The sequence below is a fragment of the Lissotriton helveticus genome, chromosome 4_1, assembly GCF_964261635.1.
Source record: "Lissotriton helveticus chromosome 4_1, aLisHel1.1, whole genome shotgun sequence".
Classification (NCBI taxonomy): domain Eukaryota; kingdom Metazoa; phylum Chordata; class Amphibia; order Caudata; family Salamandridae; genus Lissotriton; species Lissotriton helveticus.
Genome location: NC_136063.1, coordinates 1887898692 through 1887923570, shown reverse-complemented (window position 1 = coordinate 1887923570; position 24879 = coordinate 1887898692). Strand labels below are relative to the sequence as shown.

Genomic DNA, 24879 nt, shown 5'->3' with positions numbered 1-24879 from the left:
AGTTGAGAGGCACTTCATCTGCAGTGGGGCGCCGAGATCCGGATGGCACCGAGGTGATGTCTAGCAAGTTGCTGTACTTGTGTGGTCATCCTACAATGCTGAAACTCGGCGTGGGTCGCCCCATTAGCCTGTGAGATAGCTGTTCTTTGGATTTGGGCCTGGTCCACTAAAATGGCCCTGGGACACCTAAGAACTCGAACGCTCGATTTTTTTTTCCTTTCCTGTACATGCAAAAAAAGGTAAATGCCCGGTATGTTACACGCTTCATCTGCCACGATGAACTCTCCAGAGGAACCGAAAAAATATATAGTTGTGGTAACTATACCATGCATCGTCATATGGAGAGGTGGCACCAATTAATTATAGTGCTGCATAAAAGAGAGATTTGGAGGAGAACCCCTGACCTGCTAGTACATTCATCAAAGAAGTGGCACTGAGAGCTTCAGAGGCAAGGGAAACGGTCCCAAATATTTAGAAGAACTTTGGAAAGATTAAAATGACATGTTTAGATTGTGGTAAATTAATTTCATGTGGGCAGATGAGTGTTACTCTAATAAATACAGCATATGAACATCATCATAGTCGATGGTTGGTAGAGACATTTTGACTATATCCTGGACCTGCCCGTCCTCGCCCAAAATGGCGCCGGAATAAATGGGACTCGTAACTCCTTGTTGTGTACTGGTTGCAGAACCTTGAAATCACGAGATACGTATGCAGTTTTGAAGCACATGGCGGGCGGGGACGAGAATTGATTGAATATTTCGACATCCCTATTGATATTAAGTTCTGATGTGTTATTGATTACTGTACTGTTGAAAATTCGAATTAACGTCACCCATGGTACTTGCCCGCAAATGTATATCTAGATAATTTTATTGTAACTGGCCCTGTCGTATTTTAATTATAAAATGTACGTCCACCGATTCCGTAACTGTTAGACACCTTAGTTTTTGCAACCTAATGGCCCGCCCGTTACGTTCCTCTACAGTGTAAATGTCTATTCATCATATACGATTACAGTTTGCTCCGTGGCAGGCCCACGTGGTTATAGGCTCGTATTTGTATAATGAAATTTTCACAATAAAGGTTTTTAAAAGAAAACATGGTAGTAGTGTATACATTGGTAAAGTTTTTAATAATAGTCACTGTTTTAGAATCATTAAAAGGCAAGTGAAATAAAGCAGACCAATTACATGAAGGGTAAAAGGTATAATACGAAGGAACGCAGTAAAGATAAATGGTCAAGGGCTGTTGTGTTTTCTATTCCTGCAACATAAAGTGATCGATAAGAATCTCATATTCAGGCGTATCGGCGACTAAGACAGCAGGTCGACCCTCTTTTGCTCAACGGCTCCGTCATGGGACGAAGAAACGCTCTTTTTCTCGAAAAAAGAATATATTTTACTTGCAGGACAGTTGTAAAATTTCCGGGAAAGTACATTAGCCTGGAACATTATAACATATATTTAAGAGAAAATAATGTTCGGAAGTAATTAAAAGCGTAATTTTTAGGTGATATGACCAAGGCTTTCATCATTAGAATAAGAAAAGTAAAATGAACCAATGAAAAGTTTTATTAACAAGTCACATGACTTGTTATGCTTACGTTACGCGCTGCGCGCCCCGGATGACTTCCGGATGCGCTAACGCGGCGCGTCATATGACGCATTACGCGACAACGCAGGTCCAGAATATAGTCAAAATGTCTCCACCAACCAGCGGTCGAAACACAACCCCTTTCAGCAGGCTAAATAGTTCTGTTAAATGACAACAGAAAGGACAGGCAACAAGAACCATCAGTCAAAGAGGGGAGGGCTAGTTCTTCTCTACCGGGTTACATTGGGGCGCTACCGGAACTGATCGAATTGGTAGTCTACAGTGTTTCTGGATGTTTCAGACCGAAGCTGGGGTTAGCATGAGAGCAGCACCATTTCGTAGCTCCGTTGTGGCCATTCCGCAACCAATCATGGCAGCCGCTCTTTATCGTTATTTTGGGCGGGGTGGGTGGCGGAGCCGAGCTGTTTTGCAGCCATCATTGTGTGGAGTTCAGTTCATCTCACTAGTTTTGTATTTGTCATGAGGGGTTGTTGCTAATGTTTCTATTTTAGCGAGGTCAAAAAGAGATCCCATTAGTGGCCTACTGATTTTGCTCGATTCCTTTTCTTTTTTTTTACACGATTTTTCGTTATCTGCAAAGACTAAACAGAGTATTGCGACTCTGTGTTTGTTTGTAAATAGAGAATGAACCAAAGAGAACTAATTCTAAAACAGTAAATACTTGGATAACAATCAATCAAATGGAGAGAGAAGCAGGCACGACGGATTACAACGGGGGCAAAGGCCTGCGTTAACTACCTTTCACTATCTGCAAAGAGAGAGTACTCCTAATAGAAATGAGGGGGGGGGGCACCATTCAAAGCAGATCAGTGTGCATAAACACGAAAATGTTTTCACTTACCACGTACTTGACATTCGACAGCTTATGATATTTGCTATTAAAAAACCATTGAAATTCACTGAAAAAACCATAGGTTATAGACCATATATAGTTAGGAATTAGCATTTACAAAACCTTGAAAATTCACTGAAAAAACCATAGGTTATACACCATATATAGTTAGGAATTAGCATTTAAAAAACCTTATTTTACTCACACAAAACCATTGAAATTCCATATATAGTTAGTTGCAGTAACTATATATCGCGCACCCGCAATCCACTGCTGATCATGTCACATATTACATCATTCATGACATGGTCAGTGACATCACTGATGACATCACTGATGACATCTCAAATGACATCACTGATGAGATCACTGATGACATCTCATTTGACATCAATGACCACATCACTGATGATATCATTCATGTGACAATACAATGCATCTCCTCACGTTTTAATATAACCTCTGTTTCACCCAGTGTTAAATACAGAGTATAATTTTTGAAACCATTGACACACCAATACTAGTTACTACATACGTACTCACTGATTCCTACGTCTACACACACATTCACTCATTCACCCATACAATCATTCATACATACAATCACTCATCTTTACAACACTATCATATGCACTCATACACCTATACAGACACTTACACTCTGCCACTCATCCATGGAGTTACTCACACACCTAGTCAGTCCTGTAAAGAATCAATCACACTTCCATTTTCTTGTCTATACAGTTAAACATAGAGCACCTTACATTTTCAAACATATACTAACACATACTTACTTTCTTATACAATCATTGATACAAGTACACATTGATCTGCACAGAGTCACACACCTCCCAGCCAGCCACACACACACTCAGTCTCCTATACAAATACTTGGACAATCAATCAATAACCCATATAGTTAATCATATAGCTACTGATCAACACATGCAGCAGTTTACAGAACAACAGACATAATGATGCACAAATTAAGACAGTTTACTCACTAACCCATGCACTCAGTGAGACACATTTAATCACTCACTCATACATTCAGTCATGCACCTACTAAATCCTTCGTCCAGACACTTATACATCTACTCATTCTTCAATATGTAAAACATATTTAAACTTTACAGAAACACACAGTCACTGGATGATGTCATCAGTGATCTCATCAGTGATGTCATTTGAGATGTCATCAGTGATGTCATCAGTGATGTCACTGACCATGTCATGAATGATGTAATATGTGACATGATCAGCAGTGGATTGCGGGTGCGCGATATATAGTTACTGCAACTAACTATATATGGAATTTCAATGGTTTTGTGTGAGTAAAATAAGGTTTTTTAAATGCTAATTCCTAACTATATATGGTGTATAACTGTAACGGGCCGGGTCTGTCCCTAAACCAGGGGAACATACTACGAAGGAATGAACAGAACGCTGATACCGTTGCTCATCAATTATACTCCCCACAGAACGTCGACGACGAACTGGAGCAACAAGATGAGGAGACGGGTCAGTGGCCCTTTAACTTTGAATGGAGTGGCGAGTGGGAGGAGTCACATCAGGACGCGGAGGCGTCATATGCAGAGAAGGGCGAATCAACGGTGTGCTTGTTCACCCGGAGGCAGAGTGGAGAAGGCGGAAGGAGAAACCGAGGAGAGGAGAACGCGGAGACGAGGTCGGAGAAGGAGAGACAGACGGAGAAGCGACGCGAAGAAGCAGACGAGAATCGGGAGACGCCAGGAGGCCAACGACCCCGCGACTCGCCCAGCCATACACCCGAGGGAGGTGTATGGCTAGCACAGGTACGAGACAAGATCAGGGGCTGGGTGCATTACAAGGGGAAGCCCGCTGGATAACCTGAGCACTCCCACATCTTTAGCACTGTGTTACCCCTCCCTGAGCACTTCCCTCTCACGGCGTCGGTAGTTACTAAGATGTGTGGCACGTGTGATTAGGTCCTCACTCCCTTCCCTTTTTAAGCACCGTAGATACAGTGAACCTTAAACTGACACGGTGTATTCTCCTTTTTGTTGTTTGCCTTGAGCTACAAGACGGATCCGGATAAATCCCTGTATCGACGGACACCTGAAAGAGGCCGTCGAGTAGAACACCCCGAATCTCACCATAGAAGAGCAGCCAGGAGCCGTTCACCTTGTGGAACTTTACCAAAGGGAAAGAAAAGCTCAGACTTGTTATTCTTTAAAATAAAAGATAAGAAAAGTAGAATACATTTGTTACCTATTCATCCCGCACCTGTAACAGTGGTGGAGAATGCGGGCATAGATACCATCTCTGAAGAAAAGATGGAAACGGTAGTACAACAACTCGTAAAAGGGCAGGAAAGACTCGAATGGGTACTGGAACAACATTTAGTCTCCGCCCAAGCAGATAGAGAAACACTAAAAAAAGCCATTGAGGAAAAAACGGATCTACCATGGAGTGACCCAGTGGTTAGGGGAGGAACAGCCGAAAGACCCATGGCACATGGAGCTCCATCCGTGTCACTACAAAAATATAGGTCAGGAGAAGACCCGGATGCCTTCTTATTAAACTTTGAAAGGGCAGCTAGAGCATGTGGGTGGCCGGTAACGAAATGGCCTTTTTTCCTAGCCCCACTACTAGGGGGGGAGGCGCAAGCCGCCTATCAAGTGGCCAACCCCAACGGAGACACTACATATGTAGAAATAAAAAGAATAATACTAGACCATCTAGGACTAGATCCGGAGGCTTACCGGCTGCGGTTTCGTAAGGAGAGAGGCACGGTGGGAGAAAATCCAAAAACCTTGTTCGTACGCTTAAAAATGGCCGCGGATAAATGGCTCACCCCTGCCACTAGTAGCAAAGAAGAAATACTTGACAGAATATATCTGGAGCAGTTTCTGGAAGCTCTCCCCTATGCTACCCAAAAATGGCTTAGACAACACCATAGCCTAACCACCGCCCAAGCCGTAGAGATGGCATCATCCTTTTCCAGAGCCCAGCCAAGAAACGTCCCGTTTGACCTGGAGAGAGACAAAAAAATGTTTACACGACCGGACAGAAATGTCCCTAAGGGAAAAGAACCAGTAAGAACCCGTACATGGCGGACAGAGACCCCAGGCACATTTGGCCCTCAATGTTTCGATTGTGGTCAGTGGGGCCATATCGCCCGTTTATGTCCAAAAAAAAGAGTGGATGAGGAGCCTATGGAAGTTGGGTATCTCCCCAGAACTGTTCTCTATTCAGCGGAGCTTGGCAGTGCCTTCCGAGTAAGTGTGAAAGTTAATGGGAATTCACTATTAGCGTTGTTAGACTCCGGCTGTCGACAGTCGGTCATACAATCACAATACGTCACCTCAAAGCAATACATTCCTAGGGGCACTGTTAATATTAAATGTGTTCACGGGGATATCAAGTTATATCCTATAGCTAACATTGAGATAGTACCTACAGTGGGGACTCCCCAGACAGTGAGGGTGGGGGTGATGTCCAACTTGCCTGAAGATATAATCATTGGGACAGACAATCCCCGCTTCTTGAACATGTTTAGAAAAGAATTGGAAGATACTCCCAAGAAAGGGATGAATGACTCCATCCCTACACGGGAGAGTAATGTCGAACAGGGGGTAGAACCAGGGTTGACCTGCCTGAACTTTGTAAAGTTATCAGCAAACGCAACATCACCCACCAAGGGTTCGGACAAGGCTGCCGGATATGACTTGTACAGTGCGTATGAATACAAAATACCGGCCAAAGAAAAAGCCTTGGTTAAGACCGACCTACAAATCGCAGTCCCGCCCGGCTGCTATGGCAGAATCGCTCCTCGTTCTGGTATAGCCGCTAAATACTTTATAGACGTGGGGGCAGGAGTGATTGATGGCGATTACAGGGGTAATGTAATTATTCTCCTCTTCAACTTTGGGACGGAGACATTTTTGGTACAAAAAGGGGACAGAGTGGCACAAATTATATGTGAACGGATAGCATCACCTATAATACAGGAAGTGGGGAAACTAAACGACACAGGTCGCGGAGAGAAGGGATTTGGGTCCTCCGGACTACGTAGCGAACCGATACATGCGGTTCTGGCACAGGACCCCTGGGTTCTCGATAAAAGTTTTAAGTTCGCTCAAATAAATGACACCACTCTCTTCAATGCATGGGAACAGGCACACAGGAGGCCCGAGGAGGCAACTTCATATCCCGGGTTTGTTATTCAAGATGAGCTGTTGTATAGGATAGGAAAAAGGGGGGATTCACCTCAACTCCTGGTACCTGTCTCATTTAGGGAGCAAGTGCTGTTTTTTGGTCATAGCCATCTGATCGCCGGTCATACTGGCGCAGAAAAGACGACCCAAACTATACTCAGAATTTTTTTTTGCCCAGGTATTTATAAGGATACCGAATCATATTGTAAGAAGTGCGAGATTTGCCAACGGTTCAATATGACTAAACCCCTGGCTGTCCCACTCCAACCGTTGCCGATAATTGGGAAGCCATTTGAACGTGTTGGAATGGACCTTATTGGCCCTCTACCTAGGACAAAAAAAGGCTTCCAACACATTTTGGTCATAGTTGACTATGCGACTCGATTTCCAGAAGCTTTTCCGTTATCAGTGGCGAACTCCAAACAAATTGGGGATAAGATGATCGAACTGTTTAGTAGAGTAGGTTTTCCCAAAGAGATTTTAACGGACCAGGGTACTCCCTTCATTTCACAACTGATGAAGGAAATTTGCAAAATGTTGGACATCCACCAGATCCGTACCTCTGTTTACCATCCCCAGACGGACGGACTGGTGGAACGTTACAACCGCACCCTGAAGGCCACGCTCCGAAAAATGATGGTGGTCAGCGGAGCGGATTGGGATAAAATGCTACCCCTAGCTCTCTACGCCATAAGAGCTCAAAAACAGTCCAGTATGGGGACGTCGCCATTCGAGTTGCTTTATGGCCGACAACCACGCTCGCTTTTGGAGATGACTAGAGATGCATGGGTGAATGAAGCTACCGAGGAAACGGCTGCGACTCTAGACTATGCTAGGGATCTGAAATCTAAATTGGGTAAATTACGGGATCTTGCCTTTACCAATTTGGAAGATAGTCAGCGCAGACAAAGGGTTGCTTATGACAAAGGAAAAAAATGGAGACAGCTCAAGGTCGATGACTGGGCCTTGGTCCTACTGCCCTCCTCTTCCCACAAATTTAAGGCTGAGTGGATGGGTCCATATAGGGTTGTAGAAGTGATTGGTCGCACTAGCTATAGGTTACAGATTCACCGTGACAAACAACAGTCGTACCATATCAACCTTTTAAAGAAGTGGCTAGGACCTCCCCCATCTCAGGTAAACTTGGCGGATGCCTCCCGCCCCGGTGAATCAACTATGGAATTGCTTACGCATAATGAGGAATTGACGGATGTACAACGGGGTGAACTAATGGGTACGTTGAAGCAGTATGAGAGTGTCTTTTCCAGTCAACCGGGACGTACGTCCCTGGCTGAACACTGCATTGTAACCCCTCCGGGCAAGAAAGTTAGAATTAGACCATATCGAGTCCCTGAAGCAAGGAGAGAGGCCATTAAACATGAGGTGGAGGAAATGCTTCGTCTAGGGGTCATTCGTCCTTCTAAAAGTGACTGGTCTAGCCCCATTGTCATGGTGCCCAAACCTGACGGTAGCAGGAGGTTTTGCATGGACTTTCGGGCTTTGAATGAAATCTCCCTCTTTGATGCATACCCCATCCCCAGGGTAGACGAGTTGATTGAAAAACTGGGCAACTCGAAATACATCACTACCCTGGATTTGACTAAGGGTTATTGGCAAGTTCCATTACATCCGGATGATGCCAAGAAAACTGCCTTTTCCACACGGGAGGGACATTTTGAATTCACAGTGCTCCCCTTCGGGCTACATGGGGCGCCCGCAACGTTCCAACGTCTAATGAACACTGTCCTGGATGGCTTGTCTGAGTTCACATCGGCATATCTAGACGACATTGTGATATTCAGTCCGGACTGGCATACGCATATGGGCCATCTGCACACAGTGTTCAGTGCCCTACGGAAAGCGGGGCTCACTGTCAACGCAAAAAAATGTAAGATGGCCTTTCAAAAGGTTAAATATCTTGGCTACGTTCTGGGCCACGGACTCATTGAACCTCAGATTGAAAAGGTCCGGGCAATTGCCGACACCCCTTTTCCATCAACCCGAAAGGAAGTCAGATCCTTTTTAGGGCTCGTCGGCTACTACCGGCGCTTTATTCCTCAATTTGCGGAAATTGCCGCCCCCTTTACAGACGCACTGAGGGAACCTGGGAAATCGTCCACACCGGTGAGACCTTCCGATAAAATGCTGGAAGCCTTTAGAGTATTGAAGTCCATCATCACATCTACTCCGGTCCTGTCTTCCCCAGACTTTTCTCGGCCATTTTCATTGCATACGGATGCTTCTGATTACGGTATTGGTGCTGTGCTCTCCCAAATGGGTTCGGACGGGCACGACCACCCAATACTTTATGTCAGCAGGAAGCTGTTCCCACGTGAACTTAAATATGCTACAATTGAGAAAGAGTGCCTCGCGATTAAATGGGCTATTGACAAACTGGCCTATTATCTCGAGGGAAGGAAGTTTGACCTCTTTACGGATCATGCTCCGCTACTGTGGATGGCTCGCAACAAGGCCAATAATGCTAGAGTTTTGCGCTGGTTCCTATCACTACAACCCTATGTGTTTTCCATACATCACAGAAAAGGCAGTGAGAACGTAGGCGCTGACATTTTGTCCCGTCATCCACTCACCGATCGTGAGTGTCCTGAGGGGGAGGTATGTAACGGGCCGGGTCTGTCCCTAAACCAGGGGAACATACTACGAAGGAATGAACAGAACGCTGATACCGTTGCTCATCAATTATACTCCCCACAGAACGTCGACGACGAACTGGAGCAACAAGATGAGGAGACGGGTCAGTGGCCCTTTAACTTTGAATGGAGTGGCGAGTGGGAGGAGTCACGTCAGGACGCGGAGGCGTCATATGCAGAGAAGGGCGAATCAACGGTGTGCTTGTTCACCCGGAGGCAGAGTGGAGAAGGCGGAAGGAGAAACCGAGGAGAGGAGAATGCGGAGACGAGGTCGGAGAAGGAGAGACAGACGGAGAAGCGACGCGAAGAAGCAGACGAGAATCGGGAGACGCCAGGAGGCCAACGACCCCGCGACTCGCCCAGCCATACACCCGAGGGAGGTGTATGGCTAGCACAGGTACGAGACAAGATCAGGGGCTGGGTGCATTACAAGGGGAAGCCCGCTGGATAACCTGAGCACTCCCACATCTTTAGCACTGTGTTACCCCTCCCTGAGCACTTCCCTCTCACGGCGTCGGTAGTTACTAAGATGTGTGGCACGTGTGATTAGGTCCTCACTCCCTTCCCTTTTTAAGCACCGTAGATACAGTGAACCTTAAACTGACACGGTGTATTCTCCTTTTTGTTGTTTGCCTTGAGCTACAAGACGGATCCGGATAAATCCCTGTATCGACGGACACCTGAAAGAGGCCGTCGAGTAGAACACCCCGAATCTCACCATAGAAGAGCAGCCAGGAGCCGTTCACCTTGTGGAACTTTACCAAAGGGAAAGAAAAGCTCAGACTTGTTATTCTTTAAAATAAAAGATAAGAAAACTAGAATACATTTGTTACCTATTCATCCCGCACCTGTAACAATAACCTATGGTTTTTTCAGTGAATATATATATATATATATATATATTACCTCCTGGCGGTCGCAAGTAGGTAGTTATAGTTAGGATCTACTTTCCATAGGAAATCCGCAACATTCTATTGGGAATAACTTTGGCGCCGGTGGAGGAATCTTCATGAATTTCTCAAATTAGGTGGCCAGCTCCACGCCGCTCCTTCCCTGAAAGTTTGGGGGGGATTCGTCAAGCGGAGGCCGAGATAAAAGTGGGGTCCCAAAACATGTTTTCCCCATGTTAATTTCCATAGGGCGATTGGACTCACTTTTAGCCCGAACGGCTGAATGGATATCCACCAAACTTGGCAAAATTGTAGGGACTGGTAGCCCGATGTGCCTTTGCTATGTCTCAAGATATGTGCTTCAGTGGATTTTGATATATATATTTTTTTTAACTTATATTACTCAAAATCCACTGAAGCACATATCTTGAGACATAGCAAAGGCACATCGGGCTACCAGTCCCTACAATTTTGCCAAGTTTGGTGGAAAAAAATATCTATAAGCGCGCCCCGGTACGCGCACCGGGGCGCGTTGTAGCGCGCTGCGCGAGTTCGCGAGCGGAAAGCTGATTGGCTCTTGGGTGTATGTCAACATTCCAAACAGTCCGGAGCGGCCGCCATCTTGTGTCTCGGTAGGATCGAGACACAAGAGGTGGCAAAAACAAAGGGGGAAATGACCAAAAGGGGGCAGCATAGACCCCCCCTGACCCCCTAGGTTTGATGTGGGGGCCATAAAAGGGCCCCGCGGGGCAAAAAAAATAAATATATTTTTTTCGATTTTCGTGGGGGAGTGCCCGGTACGCGCACCGTGGAGCGTACCCTGGAGAAAAAAGGACAGAGTTTTTAAAAAATGTAGCATTTTTTTATAAATTAATTGGAGGTAGTTCTAAAAAGAACAGTTTTTTTTAATTCTTTTTGTTGTTTTATATTTCTTTTATTGTTTTTTGAACATTTTTTACTTTTTTTGGCTTTTCTGAACAGTTTTATATTTTTTTTGTATTTTTTATGGGGAGAAACAAAAAACAGGGAATTGTAAACGGCTAAACTGGAGCAAAAAAAAAATCAGGAAAAAATTAAGGTTTCTTCGGATACTTGTGGTTATCACCAGCAAGGTAGATGAGTGTAATACTTTGCTCACCATAAGTAATTGTTTTGCCACAATATATACAAACGATTTTGTATCCACCAAACTTGGTTTGTATGTTTGGAACCATCTGCCTTGCCTCTGGACCCGATGGAGTGGGCTCTTTGGTTGTTGAGGTTCTGGAAGACGATTGGGGAAGGTTTCTGCACAGTTCTCTCACCTCTGCTGCAGAATAGTTATTGGGGTGCAATCGTTGCATGTGGCGAATCATTGTGTGATTCCCAAATGAATATTTTTTTGCAGGGTTCCCTCTGGATAGTACAGCGCCACAGATGAGACAGGTCACCATTGCAGCGTTTACATTCTTTGCATCCCTTGGGATTTTAAAAAACTCACATATAAAGTGCTCCCTAGGTTTATATGGGGGATTGTCTTCAGGCAGGAACTGCCTTCTCTCCTCCTCCTCCTCCTCCTCCTCCTCTTCTTCTTGACCACCAATGTGATGTTGTGGTAGTCCTTGTGGTGGTGGTGGTGGTAGTGGTGGTGGTGCAGATGCTCCAGCTGCTGCTGCTACTGAAGCCATTTCTCTATCAATAGAAGCAGGTCTTCCTCACTCAAACAACAACGTGAGAATGAGGAAAAAAGGTGGGGACTTTCATCATTTGGAAAACAAAACTGTTCTGAGCCAATGAAAAGTGTTATTTTCAGGTCACATGACCATGGCTTCCATCATTTGGAAACCAAAAGTGTTCTGAACCAATGAAAAGTGTTATTTTCAGATCACATGACCCGACGCGTTTACGCTTTGTGCCCCGGAGCGCGCCCGGGGGCGCGTAGCATAAGCGTGTTGGGGCGCGCCCGGGGGGGCTTACGTAGCGCGATCGTATGTGCTCGGGCGCTTCCGGGTGTGCTTACGTCGTGCGTCATAGACGCATCACGTGGCTACGCGATACGTCACGATGATGTTTTCGTTCGCGGCAATAGCGCTAACGGGACACTCACCGGTACGCGAACCAGGGCGCGGCAAAACTGCGCTTACCGGTAAGCGCATCGGTACGCGCCCCGGGAGCGCTCCAAGGCAAAATAAATATTATAATAATAATAATAATATACATAAAAAAATAGTATTACATAAATATACAATATAAAATTCATTATAAAAAATATAACATTTCATACCTATAGAGATTTGCTATTAAAAAACCTTTGAAATTCACTGAAAAAACCATAGGTTTCACACCAGTTGTAGTTAGGAATTAGCATTTAAAAAACCTATTAAATTCACTGAAAAAACCATAGGTTTCACACCAGTTATAGTTAGCTGGAAATTTTACTCGCATAAAACCATTGAAATTCCCACGTTATAGTTAGTTGGACTCACTATAACTTGCGCGTGCAATGCACTGCTGATGACGTCACATATTACATCACTCATGACATGGTCAGTGACATCACTCATGACATCACTGATGACACCATCCTTGTGACAGAGTGACAGACCTCCTTTCACTGTAATGTAACCCTTGAAACACATATTCAAAAATAGAAACTAAAATTTTCAAAAAAACGGAGATACCCAATTCAGTAATTCCACCATCTATATACACATCCACTCATTCACAAACAGTTCTATATAGTCACTCATACATATACTCACTCATCATATGTAGTGATACACCTATACATCCTGTTACACACCGACAGTCATCCAAAAGTTACTCACACACATACTCACACATGCAAATAAACTATTGAACATCCATTTATTTGCATATAAAGCTATACACACACTACCACCTTACTTCTAAGGAAATTTACACATATTTATTCTCTTAAACAATCACTTATAGAAACACATACTTATTTAAACAGGAACTCTTACAATCTCTTACTCTCACATATACTCATGTATATACATCAATATTCACATATACTAGATTAAAACATATGTAGTTACTGATAAAGACACTAGTGAGACAGTCATTCAATCACTAACATACACATATACACACTCATCCACCCATACAGTCCTGCACATATTCTGTCTTCAAAACACATACAAACAGAGAGTCAGTCACTCATGCATCTATGTGCTAAGTAATACCCCCACCAAACCATATAGACACTCATACTGATATTAAAAAAATCTAATAACCCATATACATACACATGTAGCTACTCACCAACCCATGCAGCATTACTCACTAATATATGTATTCACTAAGATACACTTAATAAGCCAGTTAACCAATCAATTTTTTTTTAAAAACATCCCTTTAGACACTTATTTAAACATGTATTCTTCCATCAACTTTTACATATACATATATAAAACATAATTATTTTTCAGAAAGACACACATTCACTGGATGGTGTCATCAGTGATGTCAAGAGTGATGTCACTGACCATGTCATGAGTGATGTAATATGTGACGTCATCAGCAGTGCATTGCACGCGCAAGTTATAGTGAGTCCAACTAACTATAACGTGGGAATTTCAATGGTTTTATGCGAGTAAAATTTCCAGCTAACTATAACTGGTGTGAAACCTATGGTTTTTTCAGTGAATATATATATATATATAATACAATTTAAGATTAGGGGACCTATTCACAAAAGTAAATATAAATGTGTGCATTTACTCATGTATATATTTACTGTTGCACCAACTCTACATGTTTTACATTTCCCAAAACCCCTCCCAAATAAGGAACGGATATTCCCTTTTTTCCACTGCTCCACATGGTCTCTCCATCATTTACACTTAAACCATATACTTACATGTGCGGAGATCTCTTCATAGGAGGAAATGCTGGAGAGGCAGAGGTCTCTGCCTGTAGGTTAGTGAATAGCATTAACTGGGCTTTGGGTGTCTAACAGATCAACTTTAAAATGTAGATTGAAGTGCATTCAGGTAACTAATCCCATCAAAGGACAGCCTCTGCAGTTGGCAGGGATACTAGATTTAGAAATGCCTTGCCTGTACAGCAGCTCGATAGCCCTTGTTCCAAGAAATAAGCAGTTAATGTAGTTTGAAATAAATCCACATATTTTAGTTTGCTTGGCTTACAATAGAGTCCTGCCAATATTGCAGGAAATATGTGGATTATTTACCAAGGTGTAGAGTTGAAGTAAGAGGACATGTTCCTGTTCTGTATCAAATGACGTATTTGTTTATTTGGGTTGTTCTAACTCAATATAGTACTTTTATAATAGGAGGATGCAGTATCTTTTACAGATTAGACAATTGATTCTGTGTTTTGGGTTGTCTCTTGCTTCCTCTGGACTGCCCGTATACAATCTGGGGGCTCCCATCTTAAAATGTCGAAGGGTACTGGCTCATCACTTCCTGCACTAGCCAGTCTCACTCCAAGTGAACCTCGCTTGCTTCATTTGTAACTATCCAGTTATCAAGGTGTTGATAGAGCGCTTACAGCACTCTAAATTGTATGGGTGCACTATAGTCATGGTTTAATCACATTCACACATATTCTTTTCGTTTTTCAGTGTTTCATGATTATTAAAATGCATTTATTCAAAGTTATATTAGCATTAAAATGTAGTGTACACATTTAAATAGGACTTTGTATGTAGTGAAGAAACGTATAATTCCTGTATGTGTAATGTGCAGGATAAATTATTACCCGTGCAATATAATTTGTGCTCAGTTTAAGTTGCCCGCATTGTATGCTCAAACTGCAAGTTGTTTTTAGTTTTGTTCCTCCTTGATTGCTCAACAATTATAACTAAATGAATCCTTTTGTGCTCGAAGACAGTATGTTCTCATCCTACTGCCGGTGCAGGACTGAAACCTTGTTATTTTTAGATTTAAGGAGTTACCCAGAATGTCTTTGTGGAAGTTTGAGAAGCGAGAAGGGAGGACGCCTTTCATGTCTGGCCTGTCTGAGAACCAAGGCCACTGGAAGAAAAGCCAAATTAATTAAAGCTTCTGTGAAAATTCAGTGGAAGATGATGTAAATGGAAAAGTTCAAGTGACGTATTGTGGGTTGAACCTTGTCTTTTTGTATGATGTGCAGGGACAGATTCGAGAGACTTCTACGTACTTCAGAGGAGAAGGAGCATCTTAGAGCGAGCTCCAAAGCGTTAAGCTTTCAGACCCATTTGACGTGAGTACTTCTTAGGAAGTCAACATGTGCTGACCCCTTTGGGATAGGATAATGGGAAAATAGATAGATAGTACTCTCATCTAGAGTAGAGTAGGGAAAGATACTTCGGTTTTTGCTTTTCTCAAATGAGAAGAGAATTGGACTCAGCTTCTATTCTTTGTGGCGTTCTGATTTTAGAGTTCATCATATTATGCCTTTGGTGCCCAATGAATTATATGCGTAGATTCGGCTCTGCGTTGATTTTTATGTATCTGTATACTCTGATATTGAGGTGTGTCTATATTCAATAATTTTTGGCCAATAATCAATTTACAAAACTGAAATTCGGAGTCCGTGGTCCTTTAGAGAATGACCAATTTGAAAGTATGACCTGAAATTGTTTGTTCCCCTCAAAACACTTTAACAGGCTGTATAAAAGACCATCTACCTTTGTAATTAGTAGGGAAGGCAAGGAGTAAAATTTGGCATAATCAGTATCCAGGGCAGTTTACTTTGAGGTGCAGGTCTTCCTTCAAAAATGACATTTCAGGGCCTTTGGAGCTAATAAGATGTTAGTCTAGCAAATCCTTGGCCACAGCTGGATTTCCCCTTGTCTGGTTGTTGATAATGCTTACTCGGCTAAGGAGAACGAGGTATGTTTCCAGGGGGATTTTCTATACAAATTCCCTTGGTCAGCCAGGAAACCTGTATGTGCCCACATTGTCTTAGATTGCATCTGTTTTCCCTAGGTTATCCAGGTAATCTCTGAACAAGACAGCTAAGTCTGAGTGAGACATTAAGGTGAAGTAATGTCTCTGGGCTTTAATCCATCAAGGAAATATTTTTTCATTAAATACACAGTTGTTTTGTCTACTTAAGTTATCGTTGGGCACTCTAAAGTATAACAAATCTAAAATTAAGTTTTTGTTGGGATCCCAAGGAGCCTCATTCTCAGTTTCAATGTGTTTTTCCTCTATTAATGGTGGTGAGAAGATAGGTGCCATAGAGTTAAGTTTCGACACCATTTTGTAGTTTACACTCTGGGTCCGCCCCTAGGACCTGTGCAAAGCTCTATGAACAGTTATTTGGGTTGCTTTTGCATGTGACCTCAATGTCATGTGATTGTGATGCGCCCTTGCTCACAACATGAGCTGCAGGGTTGGATCAGTGGCCCACTACAGTCTACCATGCTGCTGTATTTTTCTTGCCCCTTTGGTTTACACTGGCCTTCGCTGTGACCCTACAATGATTGTTAATCAGCAGTGTTCTCATGACTCTTCTCCCTAAATTTGTAATGATAGCCAGACTTTGTTTTATGGGTATTCCCATTGGCACACTCTCTTTATAAGACTTTTGTTTGACCTCAAACGATCATGATGCCGCCCCAGATTGTGCTTCACAAGGTGTAGTGCTGACCCAGTTTCCACTATCTTTTCAATGTCATTTTTCTTTTTGCTTTAATATAGTGTGTGGTGGATGCCTGCAAAATACTCGCTATGTTTCCTTGAGGTGAAATCCTTTTTCGCTGTGGCACCTGGATCGGATTTATTGTCCAGTGACAATCCTTTTACAGCTAAAATCTAAATCTAGTGGTGTATTTATTGGCTATGTTGGTTCGCATTCATCCTCTGTAACTGCTCAGCAAGGTTTACAAAGGCTGACAAAGTGCAAGATGAGAGCCCCTGTCTATTTAAAGGTACTTAAATAATAATGCTAAAGTGAGAGCAAGCGGTATTCGCTGATAGAATTTCATGAATTTGTGTAACGATGTAGCGCCCATCAGATTCCAACTAAAACTTGTTGAAAATTGAAGATACGAAAACTGCTCCTGTGAGGGCTACTTTGGCTCCACAATGTTTCTGGAAGAATCTGGCAACATCTGTCAGATCTTGTGGTAATTCACACTTGTTGCTCAGAATGAATTTCAGTTATTAGGTGAATCCATGTTTTTGTGTAACTATGGTTTATTGTCTTCTGGGATATTCACACAATCAACGGGCATGCACTCGCAAAGTACAACATGAGTGATAAGTGTAGCTCTATGTACGATGCTATAAAAAGGTTCTTCTCTCCTTCTTTATGTCTCTCTCTTCATTTAGCTTATAAAGCATTTAGTTTTTAAAGTGACTTCTAGGTAACTGCAATTATAATTAAGAGCAAGACCCAAATGTATGATGTATGGTTGATACAAATGAAGCCTACTCGGTGTTGATGTGAATAAATGTACGTTCCTGATTTGATGGTCTGTTAAAAAATGCTAAAAGGAAAGATGGTACTGGTTTAGGTCTGGACTTTGAGGTAAAGGTTCATTCCTGACTTGAAGTTCTGTATAAAAATGTTAAAAAGTATAGTCTTTTTTTAGGGCTGGTCCATGAGACCGCTTCTGCTTTTGTTTTTCAAAACATACGTACATAAAAATACATACACATACAGAGAGGTTTGGGTCAGAGGTCTATTGGTTTTTTAAATTGTCATTGACATTTCTACCCCTTTCAGACATTGAGGGCCATGTGTATCAAGCCGTTTTTGAATCGCAAAGGCCGAAATTCGCAGAATTTTGGCTTTTGCGACTCGCAAACAGCCATTTTGCATGTTTTGGAATGTATGAAACATTCCCAAAATAAGGAATTGCAAACGTGTGCGATTCCTTATTGAAGAGAAGTGGGGCCCACACGACAGGTAAGCACAAGGGCTTTATTAAACGTCCAGCCACAGCAGCTCCCCGGCAGCAACTGCCAGGAACAGAATGAAAGCAGTGTTCCACGCAGGGAACATTCTGAATACAAAGCAATGGCAGGCAAAACAGGCAAGGGAAAACCCAACACACATCCCTTTCTACACAAGGAAAGGAAAGAGGAAGAAGAAAGAAAAAGGAAAGGAACCAAAGAAAAGTATCAGAGAAGAAAGAAATAAGCACAAAAGAAAAGAGAGAGAAAAACAGAACATCATAGGTATCACCCCATCATATAGTCTTGACATTTCACAGGAACAGATCAGACTCTGGAGGAAGTTACCCTCTGAGGTAATGAGACAGGAACCGGGGCAGGAATCGGTGAACTCAGAACACCATCCACCATTGGGGAAACAGGGGAAACACCAACACCCAAACGCTTGCTTACACTTTCAACCATAGAATCGGGCACAACAGAAACCATGGACTTGTTCCAAATCCTTCCATCTTCTAACACGACAACACAATCTTTCACCGCTGACACCTTTTTGGGAGAAGAAAATCGCGACTCCCCCTTGCGAATAAACCCGGACCTCTTTATCCTCACCCAGTCAGTGTTTGTTATTATTCTTTATTGTCTTAGCCAATATTTACACATTTTGACAAAAACAAAATACTGATTCTTTTATGCTAAAACCTTTACATAATGCATGAAAGGTATCCATTATGCATTCTGTTTAAACATATATTGAATGTTTTAAAAACATTTTGATTGTACATTCCAACACTTCAGTCCATAATTTCAATGTACTCTGTCAAAATACAGAGTTGAATTGTCAGACTTTCTAGCTTCAGTCATATTCCATAAAAGTTCTCTTCTGCTTGGTCAGTCTACTGCCACGACTAAAAGCATTTTCCTATTTAATGCTTACACCTTGAAAACCTTACATGAACTTGACTATTCACGCTAAACACATCTGCCTGCGCACTGACAAAGATAGTTCAGTAAAGCTAGCTTACAGAGGAAAAACATTTTAAGCATTTGGATTTGATCAAAAACCATTTACTTGTGTTTGTGTCTTGTGGAACAAAATAAAAAAATATATATATCGTATAGTACATTACACAATGTAAAAAAACAAAGTTTCACAAGTTTGATATATGCAGTTGGTAAATATCCACTGCTACTCGTATTTTCAAGACTGTATCTTCCTGTGTTTGTTGGCTGGTATGAAGTTTGCATTCTAATAAGTTCTTCTTTTATAAGCCTAGTGATTTCGGATTTGATCTTTTGCACAGCTATAGCCAAGTACATTTTGTGTTCTCCTTCTCTTGCCTGAAGGAACGTATTGCCTCTGATGTTCATAGCTGCTTCAGAATATTCACTGATTCTCTGCAACGTTTCTTTAGAAGTTAACTTCCACTAAGCAGTCTGAGGGAAGTAATTAATCTCCAATTCGTCCTCGTATTTCCTGAATGATTTATTATGGGCTACATCTTGTTTTTCTTGCTCTTGCTTATCAATGGGCACATAGTTAAGCTTAGCATTTATCTTTTCAGCCAGTTGTTCGGAAATAGTTTTTGCAGATATCATCATGCAATCTCCAGTTTCTCAGCATTTCCTTTTGGACCCACTCCTGGTGCATCCATTACCTTTGACTCTTGTATTTGAATTGAACATGCCCTCAATCTGCTCATAGACATAACAGCTGTATCTTCATCATCAGAGTCCTGAAGTCCAAGAGCAGCTTTCTGAAGCTTTTTCCGGTGATTGGCCAATGCCTCCTCTGGTTCATCAAACTTAAACCCTTTCCCAGGAAACCTGCTGCTTTTTTTTAAAGATCTTTCCCTCAGCTTACTGTTGCTCTTCAAAGTCAGGCCACAATTTCTCCAGTTCTTTGGGAACTACAGTTCGGGACAATTCAAAGCTTTGATTATATCACCAGCATACAGTGTTTGCTCTTCAGTGATGACAGTGTATGTGTATTCTTTGTTGCCAGCTCGTCCAGTTCTCCCTGCCCGGTGCACATGATCCTCATAATGGTTCGGGCAACTCTAATGTATCACCAAGATCAACTGTTTCACATAAAGGCCTCATGCTGCCATAGAGGAAGCCACAAGTAGAGTTCAAACATCACTCTTGAAATCATTAATGATACTGTTGCGATCATACTGATCAATGCTTTAGTGCGGTGATAAGCACAGATGGGATGCCCTCATTAAATCCTTTAGCAATCCATCTGCATGCTCCTGCTTGTTGCCAAATAGGATGACAAATCCTTTCTCCTGCTTGTTTCCAAACAATTCAAGCAGCTTCAAATTATCGTTATCTTCTTCCATAAGAATCACTCCTTCAACAACATCAGATCAAACCACATTCCTTCCTCCAACAAACACCTCAAAAGGTCTATTTAATTACTGCCAAGCTAAAGCCTCCATAGCTCTGTGAAAAGTTGCAGAGAGCATGACTGCCTGTCGGTCTGGCCTGATATTGTCTACGATTCGCATAACCTGAGAATTTAATGCATTTAACCCTGATCTGTGACTCGGGTGAGTGTCTGCAAAGTTTCAGTGTTCTGTCCATCCTCTCCTTATGTTTGCTTTGTTAGCCCTAAGTTGGCAGTGTATGCCCAGACGTGGTGGGTCACTTGTCTATTTGCCAATGGATTCAAGCTAGCCTGGCAATCCCAGGATGCTTGTTCCAGTCCAGGGAAGACCTGGTTTGGCAGTTCGGGCTGGACTGTTGCCATGAGGAACAGGGTCAAGACTAATTTGCAGATGGCTGAGTCTGAACTGGGGTGGTGAAGTGAGCTAAAGAGCGAGGATGATTCAACCCAGATCTTTGACTGGGGTGAGTGTCTGAAAAGTTTCAATGCTCCATCCATCATCTCCTTGAGTTTGCTCAGAGAAGCCAACATTTTCATTGACATACCAATCTAAACCCAGTGTTTGATGGGTTTTCGGCAGTTCTTGCCTTGGACAGTGATACCCTCCAACTGAGGCCTGTAGGTTTTTACCTCTTCTTGAGTAATTTTTGCTAATTCTGGAACTTCAACTTAAAAGGTTTTCTGATATGGCTCATACTCTATCTTCCCATGATCAACTGGGTTCAACAACTCCCGCTGCTTTGTTCGACATCTTGTTAAAACTGTCTGAAGATCAACTTTTTCCTCTTCTGATGAATACTTCATTGCATCCTGGTCATTCTCCAAGAGTTCTCTATTTTTCTTCTCTGCATATGCATGTGCCTTTTTTGTTGTCACACCAGTGACTACTTTTTTCACATTTGGCCCACATTTCTTTTTACTTTAAACTTTCATGCTGTCTGTGTTACATTTCTTGACCTCTTCTTTTACTTATTCCATAAATTCATCTAAGGGATCCAGTTCTTAATTTCCTTCCTCTGTTCCTTTCCCCCCTTCAACTTGCTCCTCTTCATCATCATTGTCGTATTCTAAACTCCATTTATTTCCTTGTTTCATCTCGTCAATTTCTCTTTTCAGTTCACCTTTATTATCCCTAGCGCTCTTTTGCTGGCCTTCTCTGAATTTTCAAATCTCTCCTTCTGTTTCCTCCTCGAGTTTGTTTTGATCAAAATTACTTTACTCTTTTTCTTTCTCTTTCTCATCTTTCTTCTTTCCCTTTGATGCATACACCATTGTTTTTCTCTCTATATTTTGATTGATTTTCGGTTTTCTTGTTTTTACCAGGGCTAGCAGAGCGGGATCGTCTGCCACGGTTTCTGCTTGTGGACCATCTTCAATCTTGACTACAAAATCTTCTCCTTTCTCTGCTCCACTCCCTCTCTAAGCTTCGGTCTCTCTTGCGGCTTCCTGTCCCTTGTTCGAGATCTCCCATCTGCGAGACACCTCCTTCCTGCGATCCCTCTCTCTGCTTCGGGAACAACGCTCATGTGCTCGCTTTTCTCTTTTATCTGCAGGAGAGCGACTTTTCAATTGGCTACCTGAATGCCCTCATGAAGATGAACGCTTTTGATAATGCCTAGATTCCCGACCCATCACTGCCACTGTAAATACCTGGCGGACTTCTGCGACTCTGGTAGAGGCTGGTTCCCACAACTACGGTAATCAAACCTTGCCAATATTTTTGCAGTGGTCCTGCAGTTTCCCATTCACTGCCACCAGACTGCTCACTTTAGCACAACCATGATGGAGTCTGCCACCCTGTAAGGTGATATCAGTTAACAAGTGGTGTGCCCTGCACATTCTGCTTCTTCTGGTCAAAATAAATATTTCTTCATTCAAACATTTCATACTCAGGGCGCGAAAGTGATTTTTTCGTTTTATTCTAACAACAGGCAAGATGACTGGTCCAGCTGTGGAATACCTAACTGCAACGTGTTTTAGTATTAATTTTGTAGAGGGCTGGCTGGGTGGTGCTATGCCTCAGCAGTTAGTGGGCATAACAAATTGATTCTGCTTCTTCTTCAAGAAACAGATGTGTTAATCAAAGGGAAGACATTCCACTCTCGCAGGGTCTTTTTAATAGTAGTCCTAACAACACAAAAGATGACCAGTCCACTTTGGAAATCATAACTGCAGTGTGTTTAAGCATCAGCTTTCAGAGAGGTGGGCAAAAGAACGTGCATTAAGCCACAGAACCAGGCAATTTGGGAGGTGTTGTAGTCAACACATTCTGCTTCTTTTTCAAAATATAGCTTTATTCATTTGAGGGAAGGCATTTCATTCTTCCGGCTTGGACAAAATTGGGTTATTAGTTGAGAGGAGTGGAAGCCCTACTCAAGCAACAACCACAATCTTTCTCAGGGTGAACCACAATACCTCACAAAATTAACATGTGCTTAACCCTCTGGTAGCTTCGCACAGAGCAGTCAGGCTTAACTTAGAGGCAATGTGTAAAGTGCGACAAGAAATAGGAGTTGAGGCAATAGAGAACCACACTTGCCAAGAATTATGGGTGAAGGTAAGATATTCTCAATGGTGCAATGGACCCTTGAGTACAGCCCCTCTCTACTCCAAATGGAAAACTTCCAAAACAAAATTAGCAAACAATGGTTCAGCACTCAAATGTAGTAATATGTTATCTAAATTTTATATGAATTCAGCAAGTAGATTTTTTTATTAGCAAACACTGTGATCACTGTGCATGTGAATGCAATTGATAGACAATATAGATGTCACAGTTTTCTTTCTTCATTAGTTCTTTATTAGTTCTCTTCTTATAAACAAGGTCAATGAGATAAGAGATAAAATCCAGTCGCCGATGCTTTTTGGCCACTGAGTACTTCTTCAGGGCTTCAGATTATGCATGGGATTCACCAGTTCCCTAATATTTACTAGTATTTAAGAACATCCATGTTAAGTTAATTCATACCGTGCAGGATTTGGAATACGCTTGTTACTCTAGTATATCCCATTCACGGCGTCTGTGTCCAGTGCCCTGAGGAAGTCCTGTGTGGACGAAACACATCGGCTACTGGATTTTATCTCTTCTTTCGTTAATGTACCTTGTTCATAAGAAGAGAACCAATGAAGAAAGAAAACTGTGACATCTGCATTGTCTATCTGTTGCCTACATCTGCACTGTGATTACTGTGTTTGCTAATGAAAAATTCTACTTGCTGAATTCATATGAAATTTATACAACATATAACTAAATTTGAGTGCTGAACCATTGTTTGCTAGCAATGTGTAAAGTATTTATGCAGCACTTAAAACAATAATAAAGTGACAACACAACACAAGAATAATTCCATGGCAATTTAGTAAAATAGAGTTAGTTTAATGAATAAAATTAGACCAAAACATCAACATCCAGTTAGTAGAAACAGACATATGCATGTTTAAAGATTTAAGTGAAAATAGAGCCAAAAAAGCACAAAGCTCCAACTACGGTTATCTGGTCACACTGGACCAGGACAAAGTCACATGCTCAGGCCGACCGCAATGGGAGGGCCTGCTAGAGGGACCCACATAAGTCTACCAAACACAGTACCTTATCTTGGTTGTGTTGGAGGTGCATTGTGCAGCAGAGGTGATACAAAGTCCAGGCAGGGAGATACTTCGCGCAGCATTGGTTCCGGGGAGCTGCAAAAAGCGATGCAATGTCCTTGCGTGATATGCGTTGCACAGCAGCGGTTCTAATGGGCTGCGTTGAGTGAGGCCAAGTCCTTGCATGGAGATTCATCACACAGGGGCAGTCCAGATGGGCTGCTATGGCAACGTGAAGTCCTTTCATTGGGGAAGTCCTGCAGCAGACAGTGCGTTGTTTCCGAGTGCGGTGCGTGGCGCAGCAAGAGGCAATGTGTTGGTTCTGCGGGAGAAGCCCCACCCCCTGCGAAGGAGATATGGCTATTGTGCTGAATCCACAGGTGGGCTAGTAGAGCACATTGGGTCCAGGACTGGGGTGGCACAACTTGGGAGAGCAGTACTCACAAATGGTAGAGTCCAGGTGCTGGGTTTAAGAGTGTTGTTAGCCTGTTCTGTCCCTAGGCTTCTGAACAGGGGGCGGTCAACTAGCCCTTGGAGTTACTCTGGGGTCCTGGGTTTAGAGATGTGGGTCCAGTCCCTGTTATCCAGTTAAGAGGGCAGCAGGTCAGCACAGCATGGCAGGTCCTTTAAAGCAGCAGTCCAGCAGAGTGGCAATCCTTTCAACAGCACAGCAGTCCTCCTTCATTGCAGAGTCCACAGGTCAAGTAATGTACTGAAGAGATGGGTCCGAGGGTCCAATATTAATAGCAGGTGTCCATTTTGAAAAGAGGAATCTTCCAGAGGCTTTGACTCCTTGGGTTTATTTTGCCAGGTCGAAATGGCAGTTTACAATTGCACACACAGGCTTCAATGGC

The 24879-nt window shown here is 42.6% G+C and overlaps 1 protein-coding gene and 1 pseudogene across 4 annotated transcripts in view; one reads left to right on the top strand and one right to left on the bottom strand.

Annotated features, from left to right (window-relative positions):
• LOC144827733 (sodium- and chloride-dependent neutral and basic amino acid transporter B(0+)-like) overlaps positions 1 to 24879 on the top strand; it is a 3091484-nt gene that overhangs the window by 874850 nt on the left and 2191755 nt on the right. The window lies entirely within an intron of this gene.
• Positions 16108 to 22072, bottom strand: LOC144826859 (putative ATP-dependent RNA helicase DDX46; annotated as a pseudogene).